Source organism: Mauremys reevesii, linkage group 2 (assembly GCF_016161935.1).
Source record: "Mauremys reevesii isolate NIE-2019 linkage group 2, ASM1616193v1, whole genome shotgun sequence".
Classification (NCBI taxonomy): Eukaryota; Metazoa; Chordata; order Testudines; family Geoemydidae; genus Mauremys; species Mauremys reevesii.
In genome coordinates this window covers 80,535,675-80,554,261 of record NC_052624.1, presented here as the reverse complement: position 1 = coordinate 80,554,261, position 18,587 = coordinate 80,535,675, and the positions used below count along the sequence as shown (strand labels likewise).

General features: G+C 42.9%; 1 protein-coding gene across 17 annotated transcripts in view; it reads right to left on the bottom strand.

Moving 5' to 3' along the window:
- The window catches only part of FYCO1 (FYVE and coiled-coil domain autophagy adaptor 1), a 221,008-nt gene that overhangs the window by 75,245 nt on the left and 127,176 nt on the right, over positions 1-18,587 (bottom strand). For 2 of the 17 annotated variants that reach the window (XR_005593571.1, XR_005593570.1), the window contains exons 17-18: positions 12,918-12,968; positions 1,336-1,415 (exon numbers count right to left, since the gene is read on the bottom strand). The exons of the other annotated variants lie outside the window; for them this stretch is intronic. The gene's annotated coding sequence lies outside the window, so the exon portion shown is untranslated. The remainder of the gene's footprint in view (positions 1-1,335; positions 1,416-12,917; positions 12,969-18,587) is intronic. 17 annotated transcript variants of the gene reach the window in all.

The window sequence follows — 18,587 nt, the reverse complement described above, 5'->3', positions numbered from 1 at the left end:
ACCTGCCCAGAGCACTTGAAAAGCTGCAGCCAGGATGCAGTTAAAAGCAAATGTAAATGCCTTAGCATATTTAGAGAGGTTTATTTTTGGAAAACTTCCGTTATGAAAACAAAGCTGCAAATATAACTGAAAACTGTAGGGTCAAATCCTGCTCAGCTTACTCACCCACACAGCCCCCTGGATTTCAAAGGGACAATTTATGTGAGGAAGGAGAGTAGGATCTAGCCTGCAGGCTCATTTGAGGAGGCTTTCTGTGAATATTCCTGGGTTTTACACTCATTTCAGTCCTATCTGAAGGTCTGTATTTTATATGTCACTTACCCACCTTATTCCCTCTCAAGTTCATAGTGTTGTTTTCAAGACGGAATAAAGATCTGACTGCAGATTTACGAGCATGGTGAGTATAAATCTACTACTGCCGAATAATCTCTCTCTCTTCCCCCCTTTCAGTTTGTGACCTAGGCTATGATATCATTCTCTAAGGCGCCAGAACACATTCCCCTGAACATATTCTAGAACGGTGTTGTCCTGTCCAAGCTAGCAGTGAACATCTGTTCAGGCATCGATGCTCCCGCCATATCAAACAACTCAGCTCATGCAAACTTGTAGTATGGTTCAGCCAAAAGATGCTGGACATGCATTTGCCTGCTGAGCTGAGAGTATAACTGTACTTTGCACTCCTATCGGATCTACCAACTGAGGATCTTAAAGCACTTCACAGTGAAATACCTCTGTGAGCTAAGTATTATTGTCTGTAGTCTATAGCTGGGGAGCCAGATCCTCAGTTGATGTAAATGCGCAGTTATGTTAACTTCCTCCTGCTGTGGTTCTCGCCTAGGGAATGAGAAGCAGAGAACTTCATTCATTTGCCTAAATTCACAAGCAAGAGCATAGATTGTACCTCTGCACTATCTGCACTCAAATGTATTGGGGTTATTGGGCATTACTCCGATCGACAGCGAACGGAGAGTATGAAATTTCCAATCTCTGGTGGTGGAAAATTTGCCTAGGTTATTGCAAAAATAATTTAAAACACCTGTTTCTTATTTAATGATTTTGTCAGCATAAAACTAACCTGATGTTTCCCCGCAGGCCACCGAGAACTATTCGGCTAACCTGGATTATTATATGGGTTCTAGTTCTGTGTTGCCTCCGTACAACAACCCATTTAACCACACAGACCTCATCTGTGAAAAAAGTCACGCCCGGCAATTTGCTCAAACTTTCCTGCCAGCACTTTTCAGCATTGTATTCTGCATCGGCACAGTGGGTAATGCCTCAGTCATCCTCGTGTACTGGACATACAGATACAGGAAGAGCATCACCGACAGATACCTGCTGCACCTGGCCATTGCTGATCTGCTCCTCGTTTTCACTCTCCCTTTCTGGGCAAAAGCAGCTTCAGATGGCTGGACCTTTAAGAATGTCATGTGTAAAATTCTCAATAGCATGTACAAGATCAACTTCTACAGCTGTATGTTATTTCTAACATGCATTAGTTTTGACAGGTACATTACAATTGTCCATGCCTTGAAAGCTAAGAACTCTAAGCGAAAAAGGCTTCTGCGCAGTAAACTAGTTTGCTTTGGTGTTTGGCTGATTGCAATAGGCTTATGCATCCCAGAAATAGTATACAGTGAATCTAAGCAAGTTAGTAATACAACTACCTGCAAGATGGTGTACCCTACCACAGTGACCCGAACCACCAAAGTTACTGTCCTAGCTTTGAAAATCACAATAGGATTCCTCCTTCCTCTCTTCGTCATGGTTACTTGTTATGCTTTTATAATTCATACCCTCCTTCAAGCCAAAAGAACCCAAAAGCACAAATCATTAAAGATCATCATCATTATTATCACAGCTTTCCTCCTCTCCCAGTTGCCCTACAACAGCATTTTGCTGGTCAAAATCATCAACACTTACACCAGGGTTATATATGACTGCAAAACCTCTGACAACATTGACCTCGGATTCCAGATAACTCAGAGCATCGCTTTCCTTCACAGCTGCCTGAACCCCTTCCTCTACGTGTTTGTTGGGGAGAGATTCCGTAAAGCCCTCTTAAAAACTCTGTGGGATCGAATTCACTGCACTGTTAAGAGCCGAGAACAGAGCTCTTCCGTATATGATAGCCAAGAAGGGAGCTCAAAATGGTCGGCATTGCTGGGGCCATCAAAAACCAGGAGCTCTCTCACTTCGAGTATGCTCCGAAATTCCTCACTCACACCCAACTTCGGCCAAGCTCCTTTCAAAGTTAATGGGAGTCTGGCTGGAGCAAGGAGTGTTGAATGCAGTGCTCTGTAAGTGATTCTTACCGTATGACAGAAAAAGAAAGATCCTGCTCATCAAAGTGAATTAGCATCTTCATGAAGGGCTTGAGCCAATGATCCTTCAAAGAATTGGGCGGTCTCAACTTCTGCTGAAGTCAGCAGGAGTTGAGGGTGCTCAGTGCCTTCCCCGGTGCACTGACAACCTTCAAAGATCAAGCCCTACACTTCTGGGTTAAAGGCAGTGACACCATTGAAAAGAGCCAGAGAAATAGTATAACGCTGACTGGAACTAGAACTGATGAAGGAGGAGATTTAAAAAAAAATCTTGTTACAACTGTAAATATTCAACCCAGCTGTGGCAATGAACAATCTGAACCAGCAAGTGATTTAAGGGAATGATCACATGTGGTCATGGAGCTCAGGGCTAGTCTACACTTACCTGCCGGGTCGACGCGGTGAGTTCGACTTCTCGGAGTTCGAACTATCGCGTCTAATCTGGACACGATAGTTCGAACTCCGGAAGCGCCGCGGTCGACACCGGTACTCCACCACTGCAAACGGCGGTGGCGGAGTCGACCTTGGAGCCGCGGACTTCGATTCCGCGGCATCTGGACGGGTGAGTAGTTCGAACTAGGGTACTTCAAATTCAGCTACGCTATTCACGTAGCTGAATTTGCGTACCCTAGTTCGACCCTGCTTCTTAGTGTGGACCAGCCCTCAGTTACTGTAGCCATGGAAATAGCTAAGACATGGTGGCTGCTTCACACTATGCCCAATTCCCATCCAAGCCGACTGACTGAAGCCAGGGGAGGAGTTAGGCCAGTATTGTTTTCAATGGGAGTTGCAGGTGCTCAGTACCTGTCAGGATCAGGCCTTAATTGGTTGATGTTTGTATAATGCTTCATAAATGAAAAATGCTACAGATTGTTACGGTCATGTCACTGGCAGCTTTTCAAAGTCCCTTTTCTGTAACCGGTGAAAGTAGGGTTGCCAATTTTCTACTCACGCAAAACCGAACAACCTTGCCCGGCCCTGCCCTTTCTCCGAGGCCCTTCCCCCCGCTCTCTCCGTGCCCTCTCCCTCTGTCACTTGCTCTCCTTACCCTCACTCACTCATTTTCACCGGGCTGGCTCAGGGGTGGTTGTGGGGGCTCTGTCTGGGAGCACAGACTCTAGGGTGGGTTTGGGGGTGAGGCGTTTAGGGTGTAGGATGGGGCTCCAGGCTGGGGCTGAGGGCTTTGAAGGATGGGAGGGGGATCAGGGCTGGGGCAGGGGTATAGGAGGGGGTCAGTGGTGCAGGATCCGGTCAGCACTGACTTTAGGCGACTCCCAGAAGCGGCAACATTCTCCACTCTGGCTCCTATGTGGAGGTGTGGCCAGGCAGCTCTGTGCATGGCCCTATCTGCAGTCACTACCCCCACAGCTCCCAGTGGCTGTGGTTCCCAGCCAATGGGAGCTGCGGAGCCGGTGCTTGGGGCAGGGGCAGTGCGCAGAGCCCCCTGGCTGCCACAACACCTAGGAGCCACATGGGGGACAAGCTGCTGCTTCCAGGCACTGCAGGGAGCCACAGCCGGCAGGGAACCTGCCTTAGCCCCGCTGCACCGCTGACCGGACATATAACGGCCCGATCAGCAGTGCTGACTGGAGCTGCCAGGGTCCCTTTTCGACTGGGCATTCCGGGCAAAAACCGGACACCTGGCAACCTGAAGTGAAAGCTGTTTTTAGTGAGAGTTGCAACATTTCTCACGGTCAGCTCCAAAATCATCTAGGGTCTATTTCTGCACTCACGGACATCATTTTAAATTCAGAGTAACTCTGGCCACTTCACCAAAGCTACTCCAGATTTACACAGTGTAAATGAGACCTGAATTTGGCTCCCTCATTGCTTTTTTATTCAGTCTCTGATTTGTAAGTGTAGCCTCAGTGAACGCAAATTTAATTTTGTTCCACGTCCAAAGCTGCTACATTGCCAGAATAATGAGCATATGATGGTTTCTTGCCGGTCTTTTTATCGCAAAGGTGGGCCTTGTGGAACTCGGTTGATTAGGATTCTTTTCTGTAGGTCTTTGATTTTAGGGTAAAAGTATGTGCATGGTTTGTACCGTAATGCTTTGATGTTAGACATTTGTACTATATATACACATAAATAAACATTGCATCATACAGCACAATTTTTAGAGGCTCAAATTTGTAATTTTCTAGCAATTTTGCATTTGCCTGTTACCCTCTGGTAAAGCTGGACGTAACAAACAAACAGATGCCTAATGACCCAAGGGTTATAAACTGAGCATAGTAAACTGGTTCAGAAAGTGCATCCAGCCTGAGGCCTGTAAGGCAGAGAGAGGGAAGGAGTGGAACCGAAGGTGCAAGAACAGTTTAGAGAGACATCCTCACTCTGGTCACTGGAGATGGGCCTGTCAAACACATTCTGCAATTATAATGTCCTGTGCATCTATAGCATCTGCTGCTCAGTGGTGTCAAATGCACCACACAGGCATGAATGAATTTAGCCTTTCAGTATTACAATTGCACGGGAAGACTGCGGCAAAGTGAGAAACACAAGACCATCCTTCTGACTGCCAAGGTCTGGGCATAAGTGGTGCACAGCTTTGCTGTCTGTTCTCTTCTGCTCCCTAACATGCACTAGACTATACGTGCCTTGGTGGCCATTTTAGTTTCAGTAAGCACTCGTGGAAGGAGCTCTTTCAGTGTTATCATGGCTCCAGGATGAATGCAACAGGCACACAGGGCTTTGGAATTAAGGACCATATTCCCAGCTAGCCTCCATACTGAGCACAATTTTCACACTGACCCGCTGTCACATACAAAGCCGAAATTGTTGTATAGAGAAGGCAGCTACACATACAATGACCTGACTGGCACTCGTGCCGGCAAATGGACATACACAGGCAGTTTTGAGACTGCAAGTTTCAAGAATGCTTTGGAAATATGGTCTTGAAAAGGAACGATAACACTTTAAAGTAAATGGCAAACAAAAGTACTAAAGAAAGAGCTAAGACAGGGCTTATGCATAAAAGACTTTGGTGACAAATCCCGAAATTGCAAGTAGAAGCAACAAAACTGCTGTTTATCCAAATGATGTTGGATTTATTAACTTTTTGAGAATTTGGCCTTACAAGGCGTGGAGCATTCCTAGCCGATTCTGAGTGCCCTCAGCTATCACAGACGTCAGTGAGCATTGATTGTGCTCAGCACTATGCAGGATGGTGCGTCAACACAAGGCAAAACAGCATGAAAAGAACATGAATAGATAGATCGCTTTTGGTACATGAAAGAGCAAAGCACATTATGGAAAATAAATCCTGAATTTGTGTCTGTTTGAGATGCTCGCTGCCCTGGGGCAGATAATGAAACCAATGGACACATTTATGAACCTCACAGCACTTTCTGGGGCTTTGTATATTAAAGTTGTTCTATACAATATAATTATCCTGGTAAAACACTCCAATCATCTAGGGTTTGTTTTTTAAACACCCACAAACATTTAGAACAGGTGTTTCTTAGAACCCCTTTGCAGACTCACCTACCTCAAGGCAGGGACAGAAATGAGCCATGAACATAGCATTGTTCTTCTGCTAATTAAATTCTAGTTAAAGTTTGACTTCCCCTACAAGCTGCCTTCTCAATCCTTAGCCCTGAACAGTAAATGAGCAAACATTACCACTGACTTGATGTCCAGGACAAATGGCCTTCTCCGACACGGGTTCCAGCTCCAACTCCAGCCAGCAGCTCCTAGGACTCACCTTGTGAGCAGAGTGCTGCTTGCCCTGCCTTTTTAGCTCAGCTGTGAGAACCACCGTGAGTTCAGGCTTTGGCTAAAGCAGTGGAATCTTGATGTATGATAGACAGTGCACACACTTCTCAAACAGCAAGAAAACCACATTAACATCTGCTAATCGAAAAAATCTACACCAGCAGAGCAAACTACATAGATAATTACCCATGAGGCACCGATTAGCTCTTCACATATCTTCACATATCCCCCAGTGTGGGAAAAAAGTGAAAGACTGAACTTCAAAATACCCCAACCTGGTTGCATGTCACTTTCAGTATTACTTTTTTTATCAGCCCTTTGAAGTCTCAAGTCTCCTTAATAGAAATAATGGCTTCTTTGCTATGTGGTATTTGGTGAACCATGTTCCTGGGTTAATTGACACATGAAGCTTTTGAGTGTTCTGAAACCTAATCTGTATTTTCTCATACTGAAAGGTTGTGACCTGGTCATGCTACTTTGCCTATGAGTCACTTCGTGGATCTCTTTGTATTGTCATCCAGAAGGTTTTTGAAGCAATGACAGCCGAATGAAATAGATTGATTAGATTCCAGGGTATATGACTTTGGCATAATTTGGACAGAAAGACTTAGAAAAACTGCCCCGTTTGGATCCTGTCCAACACATTGTATATTAACTGTGCCGTATCTCCAAGTCTCAGTCAGCCCGAATTCTTAATTGATTACACTGGGACTTTTGCCTGAATAAAGACTGGTAAGAACTATGAGCTTGATTCTGCTCTCAGTTACAGCAAACGAAAGCTGATGTAACTTTGCTGGATTTACACTAGTGTAACAGAGCAGAACATAACTCTGAGTAGGATTTTGTGCACAGAATTTCGAGGAGACAGAATAGGAAAGAGAGAGAATAATTTCAAAAGCCTGTAGGCTCTGAGCTGCTTAAAAATGGGTGTTACAGCAAGAAACATTTCCATCTGATGGGTCAAATGCAGCACCATTCACAGGAGGCCCAGTGAGTTGTGTGCACATGAGGGCAGACTTTGGCCAATATCATGTACACGCTTGGTGGTGTAGTTTCAGCTCTTTGCATCATGACTGTTGTTTGCTTCTCTCACAGGCTTCACTCTGCAGCCAGGCTACTACCTGTGTAGTTTTAGCACATGCTTGATGTGACGGTGCCCCACATAAGGCTTTATGGAATATGCTTATGAATGTATATATGACATAATTATAATATGTTTTATGCTACATATGCCATGTGACATATCTCTGTAAAGGTTATGGTCTACTGAATCTATTAATCCTATTTGTATGTATGTATCATTTTTATACTTGAAGTTAGGAATATTGGCTGTATACTTGCTTGATTTTTACTAGCGTAGTAGAGCATTTGGTCAGCTTCTTAAGAAAAGCAGAAATTAAGTGCCCAATCAAAAACCACTTAAGCCAACAATGAATTTGAAGATGCCAATCCACAGCTCAGCTTTCCCAGGGATGTGGCTTGGCTGGTAAAAACTGAGCCATGCATGGACATGTGGCTTGCCCATGTGACTCCAAAACTCCATCTTGGAGCTGGATTTTGCATAGGGAGGGGTCTCCATCCACAAGAGAAAGTTTATTTAAACCCCCGGTAGACCCCTCAATTTTGTCTTCAGCTGGCTAAAGAGGATACCTTTCCACCCCCAAGGATACCTGAAAGGAACTGGAACAAAGGACAGTAACAACTGGGGGTGTCAGGGATTGCTGGACCCAGACTAGAAGGAGACTAGTCTGTAAAAGGAAGCTTACTGGGTAAGGTTTTTATCTGTATTCAGTTTCTTAGACATAGACTTGCGTGTTCTAGTTTATTTTGCTTGGCAATTCACTTTCTTCTGTCACTACTTGGAACCACTTAAATCTTACTTTCTGTATTTAATAAAATCACTTTTTACTTATTAATTAACTCAGAGTATGTATTAATACCTGGGGGCGGGGCACAGCTATGCATATCTCTTTATCAGTGTTATAGAGGGTGAACAATTTATGAGTTTACCCAGTATAAGCTTTATACAGGGTAAAATGGATTTATTTGGTGTTTGGACCTCATTGGGGGTTGGACAGCTGAGTGTTAAAGACAGGAACTCTTCTGTAAGTTGCTTTCAGTTAAGCCTACAGCTGTTAGGGGATGCGGTTCAGACCTGGGTCTGGGTTTGCAGCAGGCTAGCGGGTCTGGCTCAAACCAGGCAGGGCACTGAAGTCCTAAGCTGCCAGGGCAGGAAAGCAGGAGCAGAAGTAGTTTTGGCACATCAGGTGGCAGCCCTAGGGGGTTTCTGTGATCCAACACATCACACTCGATTCATAAGAACATACACAGAATAGACAAAATTAAACAAACACGTGACCTAATTTAGCACAGACTCACCTGTCACAGCCAGGTTTGCTGGCTCACTTTCCTGTTACACCACTCTGACAAGATTACTTTGAGGAAGTGGGAAAATCTCTGAGGCGTGCCCCAGTTGTTTTCCATCCCACGTATGGTCTTTCACTGATGCACTGCTATCTGTGGCGATGTTGTTCCTTCTCACCCACTTGAATACAGACTTGTGCCATGCAAATTGATGTCCCTTCCCCTCCCACATACCATAGTCATCCTCACTCTAAATTATATAAAATTTTATTTATTAAAGTCCTGAGTAAAAATAAAAAGCATCAAGAAATATTCCGGTACAAAGCCGTCTACATCCCCATAAATGTACAGACTTCAATATTCAAAAAAGCTTTATTTCTCTGTGAAAGTTAGTTGAAGTTGGTGCAAATCCATTGTGCAATTCTTTGGCAGTTATGACCAGAAGATATTTCTGAAGAAGTTACAGTAAATTTCATTGAGCAGTATTAATACCATAGTGCAATTTCAATTTTAAAACAAAACCGAGCAAAGTCACGTATTGTAGCTTTACAACTTCATCATTTTACAAAGCTGTAAACTCTTTTTATGCAATACATGTCAGTAAGTTTTCATGAACCAATTTTCAGTAACACTTATAGAAATGTAAAAGAACACTGTCAAGCAATGAAAAAAAACAAAAGACAAAAAAACAATTATATTCTACCCTAAGCAGAGTAAACTGTGGTGGGAGAGAATCATCTGAAGAAGTGAGGTTTTTTTAACCCACGAAAGCTTATGCCCAAATAAATTTGTTAAGGTGCCACCGGACTTCTTGTTACTTAAAAAAAACCCCCAAAACAGCTGCATTTCTGACGTCATACAACTGCTACATTTCTTACCTCGTTTGTATCCCAGCTTTATTGATAACATAACTGACAACCTCAGCACAGCTCTGATAACAGAGTTCTGTTAATAAATGTGTGCTTTTGATGCTGGAGGGCTGTTTTTCAGTGTTGCCAACAGTTTTTAGTGTTTTTCACTAAGCCCCAGCTGCTGGAGTCATGGTGTTGCAGGAGTATCTCAGTGTTCCTTTTTCAATAAGTAAGTTTCTACCCCTGATGCTTGCAGAGAAAAGTGTGAAAATGTGATGCAAACACACCCTAGAGACTCAAAAGCAAAAAAGGTAAATAAAAAGCCCAACATTTATAATTTTTAAAAAATCTCATGATCGCCTTATAAATCTCCAGATTTTGGGGTGGCAGGGCAGACTTATATTTTTGAATATTTGAGGTTGCAATACTGTTTTTTGCATAAGCAGAGCTACTCTGGGCCCTACATGAACAGCGCATTTTAAAAAAATCTTTGCAACAGAGTGATAGATTTAAAAAAAGAGACAGAGAAAAAGTAAATCCAGACGCCACCTTTCACCAGGTTATTTACAATATATTATAGATTACAGTTTGGCCTGCCACTTGACAGCGTCCCTTTAACTTATGTTTGGCATTTTAAGAAAAATATCTTAGTGAAATTAGTGAATTTATGGTCTAAAAATACCCTGTATTAACCAGTTAAAAAGTGCATCACCCATAAACAACATCCATCCCCTTTCACTGCCGTTTACAACAGCAATAATGATCCCAGCAATAGGGATTACTGACCACAATGCTTACAATTAGCATGAATAATCTGTACCATCACAGTAACAGTGCTATCCCCATCAAACAGAATCCATTAGGGCTGAGGAACGGCACCAGAAAAATATACACACCCATTTGAACCTCAATCCTTCTCCCAAACTGAACTGAACCTTTGATAAAGAGCCCTCACACCCCCATCTTTTGTACCCAAATTTGTCTCCCCCTTCCAAGTTCTCTACAGTCAACCAGCCAGATCCTTCAGCCTAGACTTGGAAACTCCCACTGTTTTCTGTTCCCACCCCAAGGTTTCTTTTCCCTCCTCTAACTCCTCACAGGGCCCCCTACATCAGCTGCTATTCCCATCAGGGAGCTGTCAAATTCCTGGCAGGCTCTGCTGGGGTTCCACTAATTGCTGCCTTGAAATCTCTCATGGTCTAGGCCTCCTTCGGTGAGCGATATTCAGTCCCTTCTGAGATGCCTCTGACCCATGAGGAGATCTAATTGGAAAATGTCCCTTTCTTTTTCAGCTTTCTTTTGATAAACTGAAAACTTTTCAACTGAAACCCAAAAATCTTTTGATTTTTCAGTTTGTGTTAAAAAACAAAACAAAACAAAACAAAAAACAACAAAAACAAACAAACAAAAAAATCCTCAGATTTTGTGCAGAAAGCAGACACTTTCTATGGAGATGATTTTTGTTAAATCAAAAAACCTATTTTCCACCAAAAAAGGCTTTTTGATTGAAAACTTTTAACCAGCCCTGCCCTCAAGTGCACAAGATTTGAATATAGGAGCCACCCTGGGCCCAGCAGAGACTGCAGACCGCTGGTTTGTACTGGGGAAATAAACATGGGGGAGAGGAGATGGAGAAAGTGAAGCATGAGGGCTGGATGGACAATGGAGAATGGTAATAGGAGTCACCAGATTTAGCCAGGAAATGGGGAGGAAATCATTTGTACTTGGAGGGAAGGAGCAGAGGAGCAGGTAGGCTGGGGTGGAGGAAGCAGAGATTTGGGGAAGGACAAAGGAAAGTGACCTGACTGGGTTGGTACCAGGAGAGAGAAGGATAGGGGGACGGGGAGAAGGTCGGGACCTCACTAGGTTTGGATATGTATCTAGTTTTGGATGGACTTATCTAGACTGGATCAAACTTGATGAGGTGTGGTGTTTAGATGTTGCTTGTAATTATTAGAACTGGGAGCACTGGCTATTGGGAGTCTGGAAGGACAGGAAACAGGAAGGAGGGGGGAGGAGTTGAGGATGCTGAGTGAGAGCTATCGAGGGTGCAGCAGTGGCTTGGTAAAGAGGTTTCCACTTTAAAAATAAAGTCCTGTTGAAGTTTGTTAGTACCTTGCTTGGTCACTACAACATGAGGCTCAACAATTGCTACCTTCCACTCAGTCTGTAGAAAGGAATCATTCTTGTCATTTGTATCCTTCGAGTTTTTATTTTTGTGTGATTGCCGTGGTTTAAAAGAACCAAAGCAGAAAAAAGAAACATGGCTCCCTTCCCTTTCTTTAGTGTCACACACGAGAACTGCTGATTTTTTCTGCCAATTATACACCAGATTCTGCCATTGTAAGTTGCATTGAGAGAAACCTGACTCTGCAAGAGCTTCCATTGATTTCAGTGGAGCTACTTACAGAGTAGACAGATCAAGACTAATTTTACATCTGTAACCACTAACAGCATTTTTTGTAACAGGTATTACAAGTCAGACCATTTTTTAAAACCCACTTAAGCATTTTAAACCTAAACTGAATATCAAAAAAGTATATTTATTGCTTATAAGTCTGAAATAAGATAAGAATGATCCTTTAGTGATACCTGTCTATAAAGTCTGAAGAATTGCATAGTTGTATTTTCTTATAATTTTGAGTTGACCAAAAAATGGTTTTTTCCCCATTGAAAATTTTGATTGTTTTTTTTTCATATTTATCAAATATTTTCTGGGGGGAAATCCAAACTTTTCAACAACAACAAGAAAATGTTTTTTAGTTTTCAGCCAATTAATTTTTTTGGTTTTTTTGACAAAAACATCAACATTTTTAATACTGCAAAGAACCCCAACTTTTGTTGAATCTTTTTTTGATGGAAAGATTTTGACCACACCTATAGAACAAGCTGGCTTTTGAGCAGTCTCTGCACAGTATTGAAATATAGAAACCTTCACAGGAACATGTTTAGAAAGTACTGTATGTACTTTGTTTTATAACTATTGCATAGCTTTAACGGGTGTTCAAGCAGTGGTAATTTCGGTGCCTTTGTACACATGTGAATTATAGCATTTCTTAAAAATATAATTAAAAACAACAGCATATTTTCAAAGCTCTGGAAAATCACTACCATCATAGATGACAGGTGGTTCAACAGTCAAGAGATAAAATACTCTTTTTGAGATAAAGCTATACAAATAATAAACAAACAAAAAACAAACAAACAAAACCCCAACAGCAGATTGTGTTAGTTTATCTCAGGTAAAAGTCAGATCATAACAGCTGGTCAAATCCTGCAATCCTTACTTAAGCAAACATCCATTGGATTTTGAGAAGTTTTCGTGAGTTAGGACTGCAGGATTGGATGCGGTAGGGGCATTAACTACAAGAAGACAATCTGGACTCAATTAGCTGAATAAATTCTGTTGTTTACCATCTCAGAGTTTAAGAGAATCAAAGGATGGAACAATGTTACAGAATCATGGAAAACTATCATTAACAAAATCTGAAACTCAGGGCACTTAATCAATTTTAACCCCTTTTTCTTAATAGCCAGTCTAACAACGTCTACGAGCGATGAAACACTCCTTATTTCTATCTCTACACTCAAACTCTACCTAGCTACAGAAGATGTTAGCAAATATCAGTACACAGATACCACAGTTTCTCACTTTCACCTGCCCTCTGATAGTTTCCTTATGAGAGTTGCAGCGGGTCATAGGAATAAGCATCTGAAATTGAAAAATCAAAACAGAACTTGGTTTCAAAGCTCCACCTCTACTCTAGGTTTGGAAGAGATGTTTAGACATATACCTTCCTGGGAGCAACGTGTGTGTGTGTGTGTGTGTGTGTGTGTGTGTGTGTGTGTGTGTGTGTGTGTGTGTGTGTGTGTGTGTGTGTGTGTGTGTGTGTGTGTGTGTGTGTGTGTGTGTGTGTGCGCGCGCAATAAAATATATTTAAAATGGAAGTTTTTCCTGAACTACAGTTGGCATTTCTGAGCCTTTTGCTGGTGGTTGCCACCCTATTGCAAAGGGAGAACATTTGTACAAGTGATACAATGGGAAGCCTAATCTCTCAAACTAGTTACTGTCGGACTTCTATCAATCACTGGAGAACTTTAACTCTCCAAGCAGGAAACTGCTGAGATATTCCATTTATCCCTCTCACATGTAATGGAAGATGGACTTGAACTTATAACTGCTTGGTGTGAGAGCATTTCATGTGCAAGCAGAATGGATTGTTTAAAGATGTAGGTTTCTTACTTCACAGTTCGTGGGATTAACGTCTGGTAACAAGCTTGATGGCCCAAGTCAGCAATGCACTTAAGCACGTGTTGAACTTCTGTGACATTAACCATGTGCTTCAGTGCTTTGCTGAACGGTGCCCACATTCTGTCATTACTGACACATCCTTATCCCCAGCTGTGTATTAAACAAAAAGAATGACACAAATAAAATGTAAGAAAAGCAAGTTTACTGGCTGTCCCTCAGATACCGCAGAATATGCTCCAAGCAGAAAGTCTGGGATATACACCTTAACACGTCTTCACCAAACATGGACACTCCACCTGAGAAGCAGATCACATCAGGGAACAGGCCACCCAAATACCCTGAGAGAATTTGCTTCAATACAGATATAAAATCTACTCCAACCGCACACCCCTAGTTGTCACCCACCACCCCATCGTGGAACCCATAGAGGGAAACATTAAATATCTACAACCCATACTCAATGGGAACTCCATCCTGAAAGAAATCTTTCCTGAACCTCCTCTTTGGGCCTTCAAACAAACCCCTTACATCTCCAAGCTCATCATAAGAACAGCTCCCCACAGACTAGGACACACCAACACCAAGTGGCACCAAACCCTGCCAGAACAACAGGTGCAAAACCTGAGAACATATTCCACTGCTACAATGATCAACACCCCCCCAACAACACACCTTTCAGGATCCCTGGGTCCTACTCATGCCTATCACAACATGCGGTATACCTCACTCGGGGCACTAAAATCCCCAACAATAACTATGTGCGTGACACCAGACAATCACTAAACTCTTTTATGAACTCAGACAGGAAAATGATAAAAGACAAAACATGCTTTTCCCAAAGTGATTACTCCATTTCTGATCTATCAGTCCTCAAAGGAAACTGGACAACACCTTCCAAAGATGAGCTGGGATCTTAAATTTGTAACTTTGCCTGACACTGAAAATCATGGTCTTAATAAAGAATCTGGATTTTATGGTTTATTACAACAATTGTAACCCATTTAACCCCTCTTTTTGGTCATTGACTACAGGGGGGTTAATGGGTCACGTCATCTTGAATGGACCCTTAGAATATCTGCTAACACTGTATTCTAAACAATCCGTTCGATCTTGTATTTAGCTGTGATAATCTGAGTACCTTTCCCAGACCTGAAGAAGAGCTCAGTGTAACTTGAAAGCTTGTCTCTCACCTACAGAAGTTGGTCCAGTAAAAGATATTACCTCACCCATCTTATCACTTACGTTACTTACCATGCTAACATTGTTCATACTGAGAAATGGATTTTTAAGGAAAAAAAAGATTTATAGAACAAGTGAAAATGAGCAGCTGTTCTACTATATGTCACATGATGCTCTGTCCTGGGGATTTTGGGGGTAATTAACCCTGAAACTCACATTGTCAGTGAACAAGCAAACTACATATCTGCCAACGTTGAGAGCCTAAGGCTATATCTACACTACGGACCTTACATTAGCACAGTTGTACCACTACAGCTGAGCTGCTGTAAGGTCTCGTGTAGCCGCTCTATGCTGGCAGGAGAGAGCTGTCCTACCGGCATAATTAAACCACCCCCAACGAGTGGTGGTAGCTATGTTGGCAGGAGAGTCTCTCCTGTCAACATAGCGCTTGTACACACCGGTGCTTTTGCCAGTGAAACTTATGTTGGTCAGGGGTGTAGTTTTTCACACTTTAACACTTTGTCAGACTGCCTCACTACAGTGATCTATTTCACATCTATATACCGTAATTAGATCCTCAGCTCATTGTCTTGGCACAGTATCTCCACTGGATTTGGTCTGATAGATCATTGTTTAGAATCAAGAGAAATCTTCTGAGAAAAGAGCTAACCATGATCTGTGCTATACTGATACACTGTAATAGATTCATTGTTTGCCATCAAAAATCAACAGTTGCAGCAGATATCACACCATTCCAATAGGTATTTCCTACTCTAAGTATAGGGATGACTGTGGTATCTCAGAGATTACTGTTTGGTAACAAATGGCAAATGCTGAATTTGAATGATAAACTACTGTACCCAGGCCAAGGAGAAATGTTTAGCTTTATTCATAATGTTAGTTTTTACCTAAAGTGAAACAACTACTAAAATTAAGGGTCGTCTGATAGTGTTTAAGTAGCTAATGACATTTCTTTCCCCCACCCCTCAATCTATTGTTTGGGTGTTTATTTTGTTACAGCTGCCATTGCTTGAGCTCTCAGAAAGACCACAACAAAATCCCAGCACAGACCAAATCATCGTCTTGTAGTCAAAGTATAAACCTCTCTCACAGCTGAGCCAAATTTTCAAAAAGGGGCATCTACGGATGGGGATAAGAATGATGGGTTTTGTGCATATCAATGCTATTAGCTCCTGTGCAAGTGACACACTCCATTGCCATTGTGTGTAAATGTTAGCGCTCAAGTCGTGTGTGTGCAGGGGGTTGTGGGCACACAAGTGCAGGCTGGGTTGGGACTCTTTTGAAGATTTACTCCTATTGTGGAATATACGTATTCATCAAGACAGAAGCCATGGACGGCAGTAGCTATGACAGATTCATTTTGGGTAGAGGTGGCTTATGGGAAATAAGCCCCTAACCCAATGGCTCACCAAACACCGGTGATTAACTGAGCCTTGCCCCCTGCCTCTATTGCAATGTCTTCCTCCAGATACTGAAGCACTAAAGGCCTCCCTCCAAAATTTCTGTTCACAGGGTCAGAGCCCCCCTGAATTCTAGCAACAGTGGGATGGAAGGTTTCCCCCCAAATGGATGGGCAGGCAGGAGGGCAAGATGATTCTCTCCTTATCATGGCATCACATACAGTCCCCAGCTAAAACCCCTCCAACGCAACATCAGGGATCTACAACCCATCCTGGACAATGATCCCACACTTTCACAGGCCTTGGGTTGCAGGCCAGTCCTCGCCAACAGACAACCTGCCAACCTGTAGCATATTCTCACCAGTAACTGCACACCGCACCATAGTAACTCTAGCTCAGGAACCAATCCATGCAACAAACCTCAATGCCAACTCTGCCCACATATCCACACCAGCGACACCATCACAGGACCTAACCAGATCAGCCACACCATCACTGGTTCATTCACCTGCACATCCACCAATGTAATATACGCCATCATATGCCAGCAATGCCCCTCTGCTATGTACATCGGCCAAACTGGACACTCTCTACGGAAAAGGATAAATGGACATAAATCAGATATTAGGAATGGCAATATACAAAAACCTGTAGGAGAACACTTCAACCTCCCTGGCCACACAATAGCAGATATTAAGATGGCCATCCTGCAGCAAAAAAACTTCAGGACCAGACTTCAGAGAGAAATTGCTGAGCTTCAGTTCATCTGCAAATTTGACACCATCAGCTCAGGATTAAACAAAGACTGTGAATGGCTTGCCAATTACAGAACCAGTTTCTCCTCCCTTGGTTTTCACACCCCAACTGCTAGAACAGGGCCTCATCCTCCCTGATTGAACTAACCTCGTTATCTCTAGCTTGCTTCTTGCTTGCATATATTACCTGCCCCTGGAAATTTCCACCACTTGCATCCGACGAAGTGGGTATTCACCCACGAAAGCTCATGCTCTAAAACGTCTGTTAGTCTATAAGGTGCCACAGGATTCTTTGCTGCTTTTGTCTCCCACAGTAGATTCTTTTCAGTTACTGAGGGACAAACTTGATCATCTTTACTATTTGCAATACAGCACCACCCAGAGGCCCAGACCAAGGCTGCAGCACCAGTGTGCTAGTCACTGCACATACATAGTGTAAGGGACAGTTTCTACCCCAAAGAGCCTGCAGTGCAAATAGAGAAGATAGGCAAAGGGTAGGAGAAAGGAATCATTGCCATCTCTGTTGTTACAGATGGGAAACTGAGGCACAGAGACATTGAAGTGACTAGCCAGGAAGTCTGGACACTTCCAGGAATCAAGCTCAAACCTTGTCCCAAATCCAATGCCTTACTTCCAAGACCTGTTTCCTCTGAGTAAGAGTGAGGAAATTCACAGTGAGTAAAATAATGAACTGTGTTGTACAGGTCAGATTCCTCTCTGAATGATGGTAATGTGAACCAAGAGATGAGTCCTTCAAAATCAATCAAGTTACAGTTGGGTGACAAGAAAACCCCTAGACAAGGTTGAACACAACAACAAAGTGGACAAGGCCTGCAAGATATTTAGTGGAAGACACAGCATTTGCCAGCAGACAGGTAAGTCTATACTGATACCAGCTTCACTCGTCTTGATGTTCCTGCACCACAGCTCTCCTCTCCCTACTACGCACATGGTCATGAAAACATTTTAACGTCCAGTTTCTTAGCGAACATTTTTACTGTGCTTTGAAGATGTACGATAAAAACCTGCGCAAGCAGGGAGTCAACTTGTCACCATGACTAAAGACTCTGAGATAGAAAGTCTGCTCCGGTGGGGTTTGGGGAAGGGGAGGGAGAAGATTGTGGTGACAACAACCTTCCTACTTCAGGGGGCCAGCACAGCCTCAAAAGTGGTTGCCACAGTCCAGAGAGTTTGTGAGACCAGGGTAGTTGGGGAATACACAGATTCAGTACATCTCCTCAGCAGCCTTTGTGCATGCGTTTCCTGTGGAGCTGCAGGCAGATTTCAAAGCTGCTCTCCTCCCCTGATAGAGGGAAGTGAAATTGATACTGGATATGGACTGCAAAGTGTTCTATAAATGTGTCGTTATTCTGACAATATCACTCAAAATGCTGGTCCATGACAGAATACTTTTACAAGAAATATCTTCAGGATAAAACAGCAAATCTTCTGCTCCTTGGAAATTGTGAACAAACCAGGAACAGGAATATATTGAACATCAAATTATCATAGACTCAACCATCCCACCCCCATATGCTTCTCTCCATTACATGCTACAGCGAGTGGAGTGGAAGACCTCATAGTTTGTGCAAAAAGTGGTGCAGTAAGGGAAGTATAGCCCCTGCATCAATTTCACATACCAGAGTAACCTGTGAAATACCGGGTTGGGGGCAGTAGAAAGGCAGAGGAAAAGGAGCCTGAAAGCAGCCTGTCTGCACCAT